Source organism: Saccostrea cucullata, unplaced genomic scaffold (assembly GCF_032062105.1).
Source record: "Saccostrea cucullata isolate Sc308-1 unplaced genomic scaffold, CSIRO_AGI_Scuc_v1 ctg4789, whole genome shotgun sequence".
Lineage (NCBI taxonomy): Eukaryota > Metazoa > Mollusca > Bivalvia > Ostreida > Ostreidae > Saccostrea > Saccostrea cuccullata.
In genome coordinates this window covers 40,385-56,673 of record NW_026917870.1, presented here as the reverse complement: position 1 = coordinate 56,673, position 16,289 = coordinate 40,385, and the positions used below count along the sequence as shown (strand labels likewise).

At 32.9% G+C, this 16,289-nt stretch overlaps 1 pseudogene; it reads right to left on the bottom strand.

The window, feature by feature from the left end:
- Positions 1-8,497: 8,497 nt before the first annotated feature.
- LOC134281059 (uncharacterized) lies at positions 8,498-14,886 on the bottom strand (annotated as a pseudogene).
- Positions 14,887-16,289: the final 1,403 nt, after the last annotated feature.

Genomic DNA, 16,289 nt, shown 5'->3' with positions numbered 1-16,289 from the left:
AATTCTTTCATTTTGCCACCATTCTTGTATATATTTTAGTAATAATTACTTTCAGGAAATCACGTATCTTTTCTCAAATGAAAATATTTAAATAGACTTATACGTGTATTTTTGTATATGTAACACAAAAAATGTAAAATGTCAATTTTTTTTTTATCAGAGTACCTCATTTCATTGGTTAAAGAAATGCACAATATTTTCTTTTTGATCTTCAAAACCCAGGTTAACTCAAATTGTATGAAGAGGAGTACATTTAAAAAAAAAACATTTTTACTTTATTATAGTGTATTTTGAACTCAATTAGCCTTAAGTATGTTTTACATGTAGGTATATATCTTAACAGTTTCTTTTTTACATTTGAATGTACATATTATTATTATTTTTAGATATTGGTTGTGTCCTGTGTATGTTTATGTCCTATACCGGTTTATAAATTTTTTTTTTGTAAATATTTTTCCATCCTCAGTCACGGTTGTGTCCTATACTGGTGTAAATTTGTATGTTTTTGTTCACATTTTTCCAACTTCAGGTCATGGTTGTGTCCTTATCCGGTGTACATGGTGTATGTTTTTTGTACACATTTTTTCCATCCTCAGCTCAGGTTGTGTTCTATAATGGTATATTTTTTTAATGTACAATATTTTTTTTTATTAAAATGTTTATATAATCTTCTCTCCTTGTGCTTTTAATTTTATTTTTAGGCATAGAGTCTTTGATTAAGTTCACCCAGTGGAAGACAATCTTCTAATATATGCATTGCAGCCTCAAAATGTTGTCTTTTTATATAAACAACATAAAAACATTTCAATTCTGCTCCACCCCCAGGTTGGTCATGCCTTTCATTTCCTCTTCTTCTTCTGTATTGTTGGTGAAGATGAGGTCTTGTTGACTGGATTACTTCTCCAGAACATTTGCACACAATTGATGTTACATGTCCCCTCTCTAACATCAGGCGAAATGCCCGACAAAGGTTTGCTGGGCATCTCCGTATCTGTTTTCCTGAAGTAAAAACAGTAATGTTTTACACAGCATTTTTATACAGCAATGTTGTATATGTAAAATACACGTACATTTATAAAAATAACTGTGTTTTAGTGAAATTCCCTTTTTAATTTTTTTTACAAAAAAAAAAAAAAAAAAAAACAATTGTTCTTACCTGCTATATGCCTTACCCTCTGTAGAGGGTTATCCTGAGTAACTGCATTATGCAGATGTTGAGGAATTTGCTGAAGTGTTGGAAAACACACTTTCATGGCATTCGGATCATATGGATTGTTATCCTCTAACTCCACATTCATATGTATCTCAGGATGTGGCCTTATTCTAAAGGCATGGTAACCCTTAACACTCCAGTCAAACTTTACAGGTCTGATAGGACAGACCCTGAAATTATTACCTCTCATAATTGTATCATATTCTAACATGGAGGCCATGTTACAATTTACTTAAACTAAATGATTAAGTTATGGGTAACCAAAACTTATTTAATGATAAAAGGTTATGGTCAACCATAACAAAACTTGGTGTTGGATACCCATAACTTTTGAAAAAATGAAAGTTTGGGTAACCCATAACTTCTTGTAGGTTATGGCTAGCCATGAATTCCCAGACTGACAACCTGTTTGTCCGAAACTGATGTGGCTGCTGTGCGGTGCATGATGGGTTAATCTATTTTGAGCTTTGAGGCTAGGTTACCGACCGTTGCTATTTCGTTTTTTTATTTAAACTTCTCTCGTTTAAATTCTTAAATTTCTCTTCATATCAGTGCTTGACTAATAACTCTCATCGTGCGTATACATGTACTTCCAATATTCTGGTCAGAAGCCATCAGCGCAAACAAGTAATTGGGGCAAATACCAAATATGTCGTTGTCTGTGTTGGCACGGAAACGACTGCTTGATGTCCGTAAGCGCCGATTACAGGACTAAGTTTGCAGCTCTCCACCGGCAAGTGTTGGCGTCTCGATATGAGTGAAAATTTTTCCTGAGGGAATAAAAACAACGTACAAACAAAATCATTTCTAAAACTCAGATGACTTTAGGATGAGTTATATGGCGTACGGTTTAACTATGAACTGCCACTAGAAGAATCTACGCGAGTAAACAACGAATAATTCGAACGTCCATAATATATCAATGTCCAATAGTCAGTCTGAATCATAATATCAGTTTTTACGCTTTTCTAAGTTCGTAAACATAATATGGTGTTAAATGTGCTGTGCTTGTCTGGACATTCCTGTGTCCGTGTACTGTAACCGTCATAATCAAGGACGGACTTGACAGATCGTAATTAAAGTTGTTTACATACGTGTGTAGGAGTTGTAATTCACACTTTAAAATATTTTCCTTTTTTACCCAGGTTCGTTCCGAAATATAATTTCCCGTCAGTGAGTAGACACGCAACTGAGAATATAAAAGGTTTGTCATGATTTAAATAGCCAGAAGAATAAAAAAGTGAAAGTGATCAATAGATACTTTTTATGCTTGACTGACAATTGACTACCGATAGCCAAATATATCTCTAGATAGAGCTGTATTAATCTAAATACCTTTAATTTTATGGAAAGCCAAAAGTGAAATATACTACACTCCTCCCCCCCCCCCCAATTTCTAGGAAATGTTTACATTTACTATTAAATATCGACTCAAGACACCTATCAATTATATAATTTATAATCTTTATAAATATAAGTATACAGGTGTCTCGTTATATCGCGCTACATAAATCTTTTGCATAAAAAACTGTAATTTGATTTTTACCGAAGGCTCAAGTGAGCTTTTCTGATCACATTGTGTCCGTCGTCCGTCCGTAAACCTTTCACATTTTCGACTTCTTCTCAAGAACCACTGGGCCAATTTTGACCTAACTTGGTACAAAGCATGCTTGGGTGAAGGGGAATTTAAATTGTTAAAATGAAGGGCCAAATCCCCTCACAAGGGGAGATAATCTAGAAAAGACAAAAATAGGGTGAGGTCATTAAAAAATGTTCTGCTCAAGAACTACTGGGCCAGAAAAGCTGAAACTTATGTGGAAGCATCCTGGGGTAGTGTAGATTCTAAATTGTTCAAATCATGACCCCCGGGGATTGGGCGGGGCCACAATGGGGAATCAAAGTTTTAGATAGAAATATATAGGAAAAATCTTTAAAAATCTTCTTCTCAAGAACCACTGGGCCAGAAAAGCTGAAACTTATGTGGAAGCATCCTGGGGTAGTGTAGATTCTAAATTATTCAAATCATGACCCCCGGGGATTGGGCGGGGCCACAATGGGTAATCAAAGTTTTTCATAGAAATATATATATAGGACAATTCTATAAAAATATTCTTCTAAATAACCACTGGGCCAGAAAAGCTGAAACTTATTTGAAAGCATCCTTGGGTAGTGTAGATTCTAAATTGTACAAATCATGACCCCCGGGGATTGGGCGGGGCCACAATGGGAAATCAAAGTTTTACATAGAAATATATAGGAAGCATCTTTGAAAAAATCTTCTTCTTAATAACCAACCATCTTCTTCTTAATAACCACTGGGCCAGAAAAACTGAAACTTATGTGAAAGCATTCTTGGGTAGTGGAGATTCTAAATTGTTCAAATCATGACCCCAGGGGATTGGGCGGGGCCACAATGGGGAATCAAAGTTTTCCATAGAAATATATAGGACAAATCTTTAAAGAACCACTGGGCCAGAAAAGCTGAAACTTATGTGGAAGCATCCTGGGGTAGTGTGATTTCAAATTGTCTAAATAATGATCAGTGGGGTAGGGTGGGGTCACAATATGTATTACAAGGGGGAAATCTAGTAAAGAACAGAATGGTCAAAGCTTCTCAGGTTAGCGATGTGGCCCATGGGCCTCTTGTTAGCTTAGAAAAATTATTGGCATTTTTAAAAAATCTTCTTCTCAAGAACCACTGGGCCAGGAAAGATGAAACTCATGTGGAATCATCCTCAGGTAGTGTAGTTTTAAGTTTGTTCAAGTCATGACCCCCGGAGGTAAGGCGGGGCCAAAATGGCCGATCAAAGTTTTACATAGGAATATATAGGAAAAATCTTTTAAAATCTTCTCAAGAACCACTTGGCCAGGAAAGATGAAACTCATGTGGAATCATCCTCAGGTAGTGTAGATTTAAGTTTGTTCATGTTATGACCCCCGGGGGTAGGGCTGGGCCAAAACGGCCGATCAAAGTCTTACATAGGAATATATAGGAAAAATCCTTAAATCTTCTTCTCAAGAACCATTGAAACAGGAAAGATGAAACTCATGTGAAATTATCCTCAGGTAGTGTAGATTCAAGTTTGTTCAAGTCATGACCCCGGGGTAAGGGTGTGGCAAAAATCGCCGACCACAGTTTTACATAGAAATATATAGGGAAACCTTTTTAAATCTTCTTTTCAAGTACTTCAAAGCCAGGATTAGTAATATTCATATGAAATCATCCTCAGGTAATGTAGATTCTAGTTCGTTCAAATTATGATCCCCTTGGTGGTTATGATTCAAGCCCCCCCCCCCCCCCCAGTAAACTTTCAGTTCTGATCTGATATGTGTTTTTTCCAAGCTGATGTGCTCAGGTGAGCGCTGTGGCCCCTGGGCCTCTTGTTTAAATTTAACTGTCATCAAATGATATTAATAAAGCAAACTATGGCCTAACTTTTTAGTATCAAATTATTTCCAAAGCTTGCATCGTTTAATTTGTAGTCTATTTTTAAATCAGGAAGTCTTATTTACCTCCTAAATTGGAGAGTCTCATAGTATCGCGGTATGGGAAAACATGGAAACTTGAGGTTGACATGGACTTCAATTCTTATTTTTTATTTTATCATTTAATTCTACATAAGAAAATAAACAATTATAAAAACTAAAGACTTTCAAAACATGAACTTTTTATGGATTTTACTAGATTATAAACTCAGTGAGCTAAAAATAATAAAAACGGAGATGGATTTCTGTAAAATTACGTTTTATTTGAATATTTTTTTCTCCGACGCATTTTCCATACTTTTTAATCATCACAAAAATTTACATTCACATGACAGACTGATATTTTTTTCAACAAAAAGCATATGAGCTATGTATCTGATTTTTTGAAATATACCGCGATACGATGAAACCCGCGATGTAATGAGAATCGAGTATATATATTATATTTGAAAAAAAAATTAAATAAATATGATTCCAAAAAAATTTTAAGAATTAATAAATAATATCAACAATATTAAAGTATATACTTATAAATATACAATTAGCAAAATAAACATGTTCAAAAATATAATTTGTTATATACAAAAAAAAACATGACTTGCTCCACCTGTAAAGAGGGTTTACATAGTTTTTACTAGAATTAAATTTCAAAGTTTTCAGCTGTGAAGTTATAGGTAATCAAAAGTTTTTCTCTCTGTCGATAGTAATTTCTTTTCAACCTCAGTTGGGCATTGCCACTCGCATCAAATTCTACAACCTCATCCCTGGAATTGGTGTTGCACTCCTCCTCAGATAATATGTTCCTCCAGTTCAATTTGTTTTCGGCTACTTGTTGCTCTGTCTTCCTTTTTTCGGCTAATTTCCTATCAGCGATACTTTGTTGTTGATCTACTTTGTCGTTGTTTTCTTTGTTATCAAAATTCCTCCAGAATATTGGTGGTAGTATGTCTTTAGGACTTGGGTACTTTGGATTTCTAACATTAACACGAGTGGCCTTAGCTGCCATCTCTTTGCTTGCGGCCAGATGTAGATTATGGTCTCCTTGTATATGCTGCGTGAGAAAGTATAATTTCTCGAATCTCCGAAGACACAACTCACACTCCATTCTTCATGAATTTTTTGACAGTGGCGCATAAATTTACGAAGAGTGGGATATACGTATTGTTCGCAGTCGTTTACTTCACAGACCATGCCCTGGGAAGGCCAGTGTGTCCTACAATAATTTTGGTGGAATTGGTCCAACTCTTCCTCCTTGACATGTAAATCATCGACTTCTATGATACTGAAATATATATCAATAATTATAAAGGGGTTATTTTTTAATATCAATAAAATAATATGTAAATCTCTGTTACAGTAAGTAATAGTTAAAGTAATCATAAAATATTCCTACAAATGCAAACAATAACTCAAAGTTTACGTTCTCTTGAACTAAAATTCTCTAAAACTACTGATATGTACAACGCTGTATGAGGGACTATTACATGTCTAGGCTTAATGGGTCTTCCACAACGAGTTCTACGGGGAGAGAAATCAGATGTTGGGTTTACAATGAGATATCCCTATCATCTAAAGACAATTCAGTCTCTTATTCTGAGCTAATTTGTGTATCTGATAGTAACCAATTTTCAAGGGAATTCCTGCGTCTATCACTGCACGAAAAGTTGCGTTTAATTCAAAATCAAGTTCCATTTATAACCCAATTAAACATCAGATTTAGACATATAATACGAATTTAATATGGATTTATACTAGAGATTTAATTAGAATTTACCTAGGAGTATAATATTTTGTAAACTCCTAAATTTAATTGGAATTAAACTTCAATAAAATTTTAAATAAAGATCACATAAAAATCTTTTTATTCACCAAGCTTAATATTTTATGTGGAGTTTCATGTATAAATCTATTATTTTATTTCACTTTTTCATGACATTTAATATTTTTATACACCAAGTTTAGGATTTTATGTGGAATATCACATATAATTAACTATTTTATTTCACTTTTTCATGACATATAATAGTTTTATACATCAAACTTAATATTTGATGTGGAGTTTCATGTATAAATTTATTATTTTATTTCACTTTTTCATGGCATGTATTATTTCTTTATACACCAAGTTTAAGATTTTATGTGGAATTTCACACAAAGTACACTTATTTTATTTCATGTTTTCATGACAATTATTTTAATATTCATTAAATGATTTTGTTAGAAGTTTCATGTATAATGCTCACTTTTTATTCAATGTTACATGGTGCTAAATGCAGCATTATTTCACTTTTAAGTCCATTCCATTATGAAGTACTCATTTTAAACCCATTTTAAATATGGGACACCATATTCATCAAGTGTACATTCCTTTGAGCAAATGAATGGCAAACAAGACACTTATGATATTAAGAGTGCATAGAGACTAACCTAACATCATTTATTAATATAAAGAACAAATAAAAAGTTTCAAGGCAAAATCATGTAATAATTTGACAAGTAAAATCACATTGCAGGTCTGTATTGCTTAATCAACAATTTCTTACAATGTTCAACATTTAAACTACCAACTAGCATTACAAACACATTTAATTGGTTACTTTTACCCCGATTAGTGTCATTTTAGTTGTGCAAGTTGTTTCCATAAACTGATGACCTTCAAGACAATATATAACACTAAGGCATTTTGATTATGCAGCATTAGTGATTTGCCCTCTAGCTAATTACTCAATTTCATAACAATTCAAACTTGTACATTCATTAGATCAAAATAAAATTATTGATCACTTAATTTGCATTTTCATATTCCTGTAAGCAAAACTGATTTTGATTCATGATAAAATTTCTGTCTTTAAACATTTTTCATGTATTAAATACTCTACATTTAGCTTTTGTCTGCATCTGTTTTCAAAACAAATCTAAATTCTTTTCCTACAGTTCACAAGATTTAATTTTCTCAATGGCCAACAAACATTTTCATTAGTGTTAAGACGATCCTTAAAAAATAAAATGTTCTTTTTTTAAAAAAAACATTTATAGAATTGATTAAACTTAAGTTGCAAACAAAAATCAATGAACATGATATACACTGTACATGATATAACATTTCATATACAGCAGATAAATGCTACTTCTGAATATAGTTAATGACATCATAAAAATGATATAACATATAATATACAGCAGATAAATGCTTTTTCTGAATGGTTAAGTGTATTTAAAACATCATTAACTTCTCCATCCAGTGAATAGGGAAGAAAATTAAACAGGTTTTCATTATTTAACAAAATAAATTATTAATTCTTAAATGAAAGAAACATATGTTGAAAGAGCATATGTCAAAATTGCAGTCTTGAATAAAAAATCTGCAGATACATCAATATCATTAAAACAGTAACTTGATCTGAAGCGTCGTTTATCACGTTGAGTCGAAGGGCGCAGTTTTATCAAATCTAACGAGACGCGAATCTTATCCATAAAACAAAGCAAAACAACAAGGGATTTTTGACATCATGTTTCTGCTTACTATGTCATCGGTTTCAGAGAGTGGTGATATGGATTCAGAAAACCAGTGTGGTGATCCGGAAAGTCAGATCACCTCATGTGATAGCATAAAATCAACAGTAATTTTAATAAAGTAATACACATAAGATACACACTAAAAAGGGTTAAAACAGATGTTCCTTTGTTAAGGCAATCATTATTATACAACTTAAAAGCAGTATGAATTATGCAACTAATTTTTAAGATAAATATAAACAGTGTGAAAAAATTATTTAAAAATACAAGTGAAATAAAGCAAACAAATGCAATAAAATTGACAAGAAAACTGATAAAGAAAATTTTAAGATACATAAAGCCGATCCCCCCCCCCAATTACATCATGACCACACAATCAATGAGCAAACACCCACTCATGTTCCTTTGGAACAGGAGTTGGTTTTTGCCTTACAGATGGAACATTTCCTTTAACACTTTTCATCATCTGCCGCCGTGAACGCTTCGACATGGTTCGTTCGTATTTACTGTCCAATTCATCAAGGATTCTGATGAATTCATAGGACCTCCAAGGGAGGGGCTTTGTTCTCAAAAAGCTGTCGTCATCAGAGTTGTGCTCCTCCTCTGATGACATGTAGCTCAATTCAAGAGCACTCGAGACTCGCTGTTTTTGCCTCATCCCAACCCGACTTCTTCTCCACCATACTCCTTCTCCAATGCAATTTCTATAAGCATACATAAATCAATATTACATAAACATCATATAGCAATTTTTGTTTTGTATACATATTTTTAATTTGTTGAAAATTCATATGGAATATTCTGTTAATACAAGATATGTACCCTCTTTTTCCTGCTGTAGTGGAGCATTTTGTTCTTATGTTGCTCCACTTTTCCAGTTTTTTCTTTATGTATTTTTTGAGCCATAGACTCAAAATATCGAGCAACTGCAGGTGTAAGAATAAGATAAATTTGTACATTTACCTGAAAGTATTAGTGAGGACAATAAAATCATTACATATATGCAAATAGATTCGCAGTTATGATAAGGCTGTCCGAAGGCTTAAAATGTCTTAAGAATACACATTTTATTTGAAGGTAGATTTAAATTTCAATATGTTATCCTTGTTTGAAATTGCAGTCAACTTGAGATAACAGTTTAATGAGGTATTATATTAAAGCATCTCTGTGATGTCAGATGACTGTGTTGATCACGTGACGGACATTTTTGATATTCTTAAATGTTGCACAAAAATTGCATCGGCACAAGTGCATAACACAATTATTGCGCAAAGCTTTTTACATTGATCAATTCATCCTGATCCATGGTACTTAAAAAGTGCTGGGGGCAGGTTTAATTTTCTTTTCTTAAGAAAATATTTTACGATAAATTAAAACAACCAACGTAAGAAGGGGTATTTTCCACTCTTTATCGCGATTAATACAAATATGGATAAACTACATACGATCCCCAAGCAAAATTCAGTTAGAAGACATACTTCTCTTTTAGATTCACGCAGAATATCTTCAATTTATCCTTGTCTTTCACTTGTGCCAGTCCCATATAAACAAGTTTTATAAATTCTAACACTGTCTACGGAAGTGAAAGGGGAGCGTTTCAAACATAATATTTGGCTATTGCTTGAATATATGCATATCGGACATGCAAAAGGAATAGAGATATTTAAATATCAAATGTTAAACATTATAACATAACACACAAGCTTAAAAAACAAACCTTACTCTTGAATTAAACACAAATCCCCATGATAAATCTACATGTCGTGTAATAATTATGACACTTTCCCCGTCATGTCAGCTCAAGTATGCAGTGACTTGACGTCATATTCTATTATGACGTCATATCTAGGTAGTTCAGAGAAGTTACTACATTTGTACTGTGAATACAATTAGGTTGCCATTCAAGGCTTGTGTGTTTACATTTATTTGATTTTGATTAATCATCCTTGAAAAGAAAGACATATTGGTTAAAAAAGTAGGGCATTATTTACACTTTTCAAATAATTTTCAGTTTTAATATTCAACTATGGTTAAAAAAAACACAAAACAAAACATAAAGCTACAAGAAATCTCAATTTAAAGTTTATTCTTTTAATAGATTTGTCAAAGAAAACATTGAAATTTTAGCCCTTGTCATGACTTCTCTCAACTTTTAATAGCAACAATTTCATAGTTGTAAAATGTACTGTATTCCAGAGTCATAACTTTTCCTGGCAGTTGTACGTTATGAAGAAAATAAAAAATAAAATGGCATATATATTTTTTTTTCATGTGTGCAGCCATTGTTTTGTTGTGCTTCTACATAAATATTGCATCTTTGCAATTAAATGCAATGACTATTAATTTACTTTTTAAATGATGAGACAGGTTCTCAATGGAGAAAAATAGAAAGTTATGGTTGAAAGAGGTGACCTTTACAAATTAAAAAGTACGTAAGGGTTGCCCGCAACCCTGTGTCTCGCCTGCTGTCGCTGTGGTTAGTAAGAAATGGTACTGATATTGTTGGTTACCCATGATGTGTAGACTGACAAATTATCATGCCACTATAAGTTATAGTTGCTGAGATATGGACCTCCACCATAAATTTATGCAAAGTCACTCATGCGGAAAAATGTAGGTCAAGATGACCTAATTCTGGTACAGGCGTTTGTGGTTACCCATGATGTATCCACTGACAAATTATCATGCCACTATAAGTTATAGTTGCTGAGATATGGACCTCCACCATAAATTTATGCAAAGTCACTCATGCGGAAAAATGTAGGTCAAGATGACCTAATTCTGGTACAGGCGTTTGTGGTTACCCATGATGTATCCACTGACTAACTATCATGCCACTATAAGTTATAGTTGCTGAAATATGAACCTCCATTATCAATTTAACCAAAGTCATTCATGCAGAAAAATGTAGGTCAAAATGACCTAATTCTGGTACTGATGTTGTTGGTTACTTATAACCTGTACAATGACAAATCATCATGCCATTATAAGTTATAGATGCTGAGATATGGACCTCCACCAAAAATTTAACCAAAGTCACTCATGCAGAAAAATGTAGGTCAAGATGACCTAATTCTGGTACTGACGTTTGTGGTTACCCATGATGTATCCACTGACTAATTATCATATCCCTATAACTTATAGTTGCTGGAATATAGGTCTTCACCATAAATTATCATGAAAAAACTAAGTCCAACTTAAGGAAAAAATACGGAAAAATTTGAATTTTTTTTTTCAAAATCATACTTGGGATATAAATTTTTATCCATACTGAATATTGTGTCCAAATTTCAAGAAGACTGAATAAAATTTGAGAAAGTTATTGCAGTTTATAAAACTTTGACATTTGGGTTAACCAAAAGTTGGACGCCGACGACGACGACGACGACGACGGAATCTATGGTCGCTATGTCTCGCTTCGCGACATTCGTCGCAGGCGAGACAAAAATGTAGTTCACTGCTATCTCACACTAGTCCAGTTGTACACAACTTCTGAAGTTCTGGTTGACTTACCATTCTTTACATCAAACTTAAATGGCAGCTAAAAGGCCTATACTTTACTTAACTAGTGCCAGATGCGCCATAAGCATTCACCAAGTCTACGGAAACTTACCCTGTAAGATTCCCTCCTGCACATCTTGATATAGCCCTTTTACGAACTGTTTCACAGCCTGTGTGGTGGCCTTGTTCACTTCGGATGATACTCTAAAAATGTGAAACTATAAATTTTATATTGTCTCAAAGGCATATATTTAAGTTTTTTAGATATTTTTTTCATAAGATTTTATTAAATGCAGCATTCCAGTACCAGTTTTAAACACTCAAGTCGAAATATAAAAAAAAATTACTTTGGTAAGTTGGTAAGTACATGTAATTGCTATTAAAATCAATCAAAGCAAAATCAAATACTTCAGCTTAACCCTAACAAAAAAATACTATAGTTAACTATAGTTAACTATAGTTTACTATAGTTAACTATAGTAAATCAAAGTGTCAAAGTTTTCGTCAAAGTTTTTCAAAGTGTCAAAGTTTTTCAAAGTGTCAAAGTTTTCGCCAAAGTTTTTCAAAGTGTCAAAGTTTTCGCCAAAGTTTTTCAAAGTGTCAAAGTTTTCGCCAAAGTTTTTCAAAGTGTCAAAGTTTTCGCCAAAGTTTTTCAAAGTGTCAAAGTTTTCGCCAAAGTTCTTCAAAGTGTCAAAGTTTTCGCCAAAGTTTTTCAAAGTGTCAAAGTTTTCGCCAAAGTTTTTCAAAGTGTCAAAGTTTTCGCCAAAGTTTTTCCAAGTGTCAAAGTTTTCGCCAAAGTTTTTCAAAGTGTCAAAGTTTTCACCAAAATTTTTCAAAGTGTCAAAGTTGTCGCCAAAGTTTTTCAAAGTATCCAAGTTTTTGATAAAGTTTTTTAAATTTTCAAAGTTTATGATAAAGTTTTTTAAATTTTCAAAGTTCTCGATGAAGTTTTTAAAGTGTCAAAGTTATTTATAAAGTTTTTCGAAGTGTTTAAGTATCCAAGTTTTCAACAAAGTTTTTCAAAGTGTTTAATTTTTTCGATAAAGTTTTTCAAAGTATCCAAGTTTTCGAATAAGTTTTAAAAAGTATCAAAGACTTCGATAATGTTTTTCAAAGTGTCAAAGTTTTCGATAAAGTTTCTCAAAGAATCAAAGTTTTCGATAAGTTTTTTAAAGTGTCAAAGTTTTCAATAAAATTTTTCAAAGTTTTTAAGCATCCAAGTTTTCAATAAAGTTTTTCAAAGTATCAAAGTTTTCGATAAAGTTTTTCAAAGTGTCAAAGTTTTCGCCAAAGTTTTTCAAAGCGTCAAAGTTTTCGTCAAAGTTTTTCAAAGTTTCAAAGTTTTCGCCAAAGTTTTTCAAAGTGTCAAAGTTTTCGTCAAAGTTTTTCAAAGTGTCAAAGTTTTCGCCAAAGTTTTTCAAAGTGTCAAAGTTTTCGCCAAAGTTTTTCAAAGTATCAAAGTTTTCGTCAAAGTTTTTCAAAGTGTCAAAGTTTTTCAAAGTGTCAAAGTTTTCGTCAAAGTTTTTCAAAGTGTCAAAGTTATCACTATAGTAAATCAAAGTTTTTCAAAGTGTCAAAGTTATCACTATAGTTAACTACAGTTAACTATAGTTAACTATAGTATTTTTTTGTAAGGGAAGGTCTCCAATCTTGGTTTGCCAAGCAGCATAGCCATCCTCTTCAACAAGCTGCCTATATGCATCATGTACAGCTGTCTACATTAAAGAAAAGTAACATAATTCAGGGTCTGGGGTTTGATTCCTCAGTTGAAACTTCAGTTCTCTGTACTTTAAAAATAAAAAATGGTGCATATTAAAAATGAATAAATTTACTTTCCCAAACTGCTGTTTTATCACAAACATAGAGATATGGGGTCAGTTACTGTGAATTACATGTATATTCAAAACACATATGATCACTGATCAGCGTTGTGTTGTATTATTAATTTTTTTAATACTGAAGTATTAAAAACCCAATTGCAAAAGATCCTTGTATTTCAGATATAATCTTTTGTAATTGTATCTTTCAAAAATTATCAGCAGCATTCAAATTTTTAAAAAATGTTGATTGAAACTTATAAACATGTCTTAAACGTACTCTAATTTTTGGAGGAACATCAAAATGCTGTTCTTCTTTCCTTTTCCCCTTCTCTTTCATTCCCTCTTCCCTCAGAGATTTCACTTCATCTTGAAGTGTATCAATCTTTTTTTCTATTGTTTTTAGATAACACAGAATAGCCTAAATAAAATAAAATGAAAGAAATGAAGGGTGCTCAATGTAGGCTAAGTGTATATTTATTTCTGAATACAAATATGACAGTATGATGCATGAAGAAATATATAATTTATACAAGTCATTAGACTGATATTAAGTTCATAACAGCATTCAGTCACTATCAGTTGCATCTTACTAACTACTCTACTGACTTAATGAAGCCCTTTATATATATCTGTTAAATAAACTTTAATCCGTATCAAAATGTTTAACAATAACCAAAATTCTTCAAAAAAGGCACATGCACATGTTGATTTCCACATACCTCTTCTCCTTGGGAGAAATTGGGACTTGAACTTGGACCAGCCTGAGGTAGAGATTCAAAGGATGGCATTCTAGGAAGCTGGAGGAAATAAATTATTTATCATTATATGACCTATATGTTTAAGCAGAGAAGGGGGGGGGGGTATATAGCCAGGGACCTACATATTTGTGTATACAGTAAGAGTATAGGTCCCTGGTAGAGCCCACCCGACCTCTCCTTCCTTTCTCATTAATTTAATTTTAATGTGTAATATATAGATAATGGGTATCAATTAATGAATCATGTATCAATTTCACTGTACATGTAGGCTACAGCTATAAATGTATCAATTTTAACATGTTCAAGGCAAGAATGCATGTGCATATAAGTACTTACTGATCTACTTAGTCTACGACTGACAGAGTTTTTTGGCGTAGAAGTGAATATGGTCGAGGGTGGTGAAGATGATCTCTTCTTGGAGTTAGGCCTAGCGTTTTTCTGGGAAATTCTTGGCCTACGTCCCGTCAAGGTGCTAGGCACATCAGAGTCATCACTACTATGTTCATTCCCATCTGGGCGATAACTTTCTTCTGAGTCCACCATGTCCACGTAAGGGGAATTTTCATCAGAGGACATAGTGAAATTTAATCACTGTTCTAAGGGTGCGGCAGCGCGGAATAATTGAAATCGAACTTTCCGCCAATTTTAATGTTAATTGTTATTTTCGCATCTTCACAACCAAGGAATTTCTTCAAGTCTATTTAACTGTTTAAACATATATTGCTTAAACAAAAAATATCAAAATAATTAACCTCGTTTGAATTATTGAATTGTATCCTGTCGTTCCCCTTGATTTACTTTAATATAAATTAAGAAAATGTACAAGGATGAATTCCATCATTTTCATCCAATCAGCAGCAGCAGTTTCCGCGGCACTAACTTTACTCCTAGCCGGTGTAAACATGTGTGAAAAGAAATTGGTGAATATTTAGAGTTCTGAGGTTTAAGAAGATAAGTTACAGGTATGTGTTTAAAAGATATACTACTCAAAATTACATGATGTCATTGTGATGTCATTTGACAGTACCCTATATTACAGTCGGTATAAAAAGTACAATTTACAAAGTTTTAGTTGACCTGTGTCGGCCTCAATATTGGGCGCGATGCCGCCATCTTTTACAATCTAGAATTACAAACAAAAGGAATTGTCTTAGAGTACAGGCCAGTTTCTTATATCCTTTTCAGCAGATCAGTAACAGCTGAGTGACAGTAGTAGTTTCATGAATTATTCCAGTCCCATCAGAAATACATATTTTATGTCTTCTAGTTCCATGCACATGCATGTGTACTATAAATAGTTTACCAATGTTGGCCAACACTACACCTAACATACAAGGAAATCTCATTTTACGGTATGATATCATCTTTTTTAATTATCTGTACAAAGAGGGGAGTATCCATGTCATATTCGAGTACTGCATGATTAAAAATAGACAAGGATTTCACACTACCCAAGGTATAACCAAACTCCGTCCTCATTCACAGGTGCTAAGGCCCCCTTTCCCACCAAAAAAATTCCTGCTTTTCTCCCCAAACAAAATTTTATCGGGATCGGAATACGCTAAAACAAACTTGTATAAACAAAAGCATCCCAGGTTGGAAATGATAAGTTATTTAACGATTTCAACATAGAGCGACATGATTCTGATATGAGCTTGAAAGAGTTGTTTTGGTAGGTTTTGAGGATAAGAGTAAAAGTTATTAAGGTAAAGAATTAATATGTTTAAATCCATGTTATATCATGTTTATATCAATATGCAATTATCGGTGCCAAGTTGCCAACACAAATTTCCTCAAGAACTAAGGAATAAGTGTATGGCATTCACTGACACGTTTTGAAATAAAAAAAAACAATGAAAAAAAGACAGAGCAAAATTAAAATGATATATAGGATTCACTATTTCAAGAGAAATAAACATGTTACATAGTAAATAACCATAATTTGTTAACTTCATGAAAAATTAATCCATTGAAGTTTATCCATTTCCTGAAAAT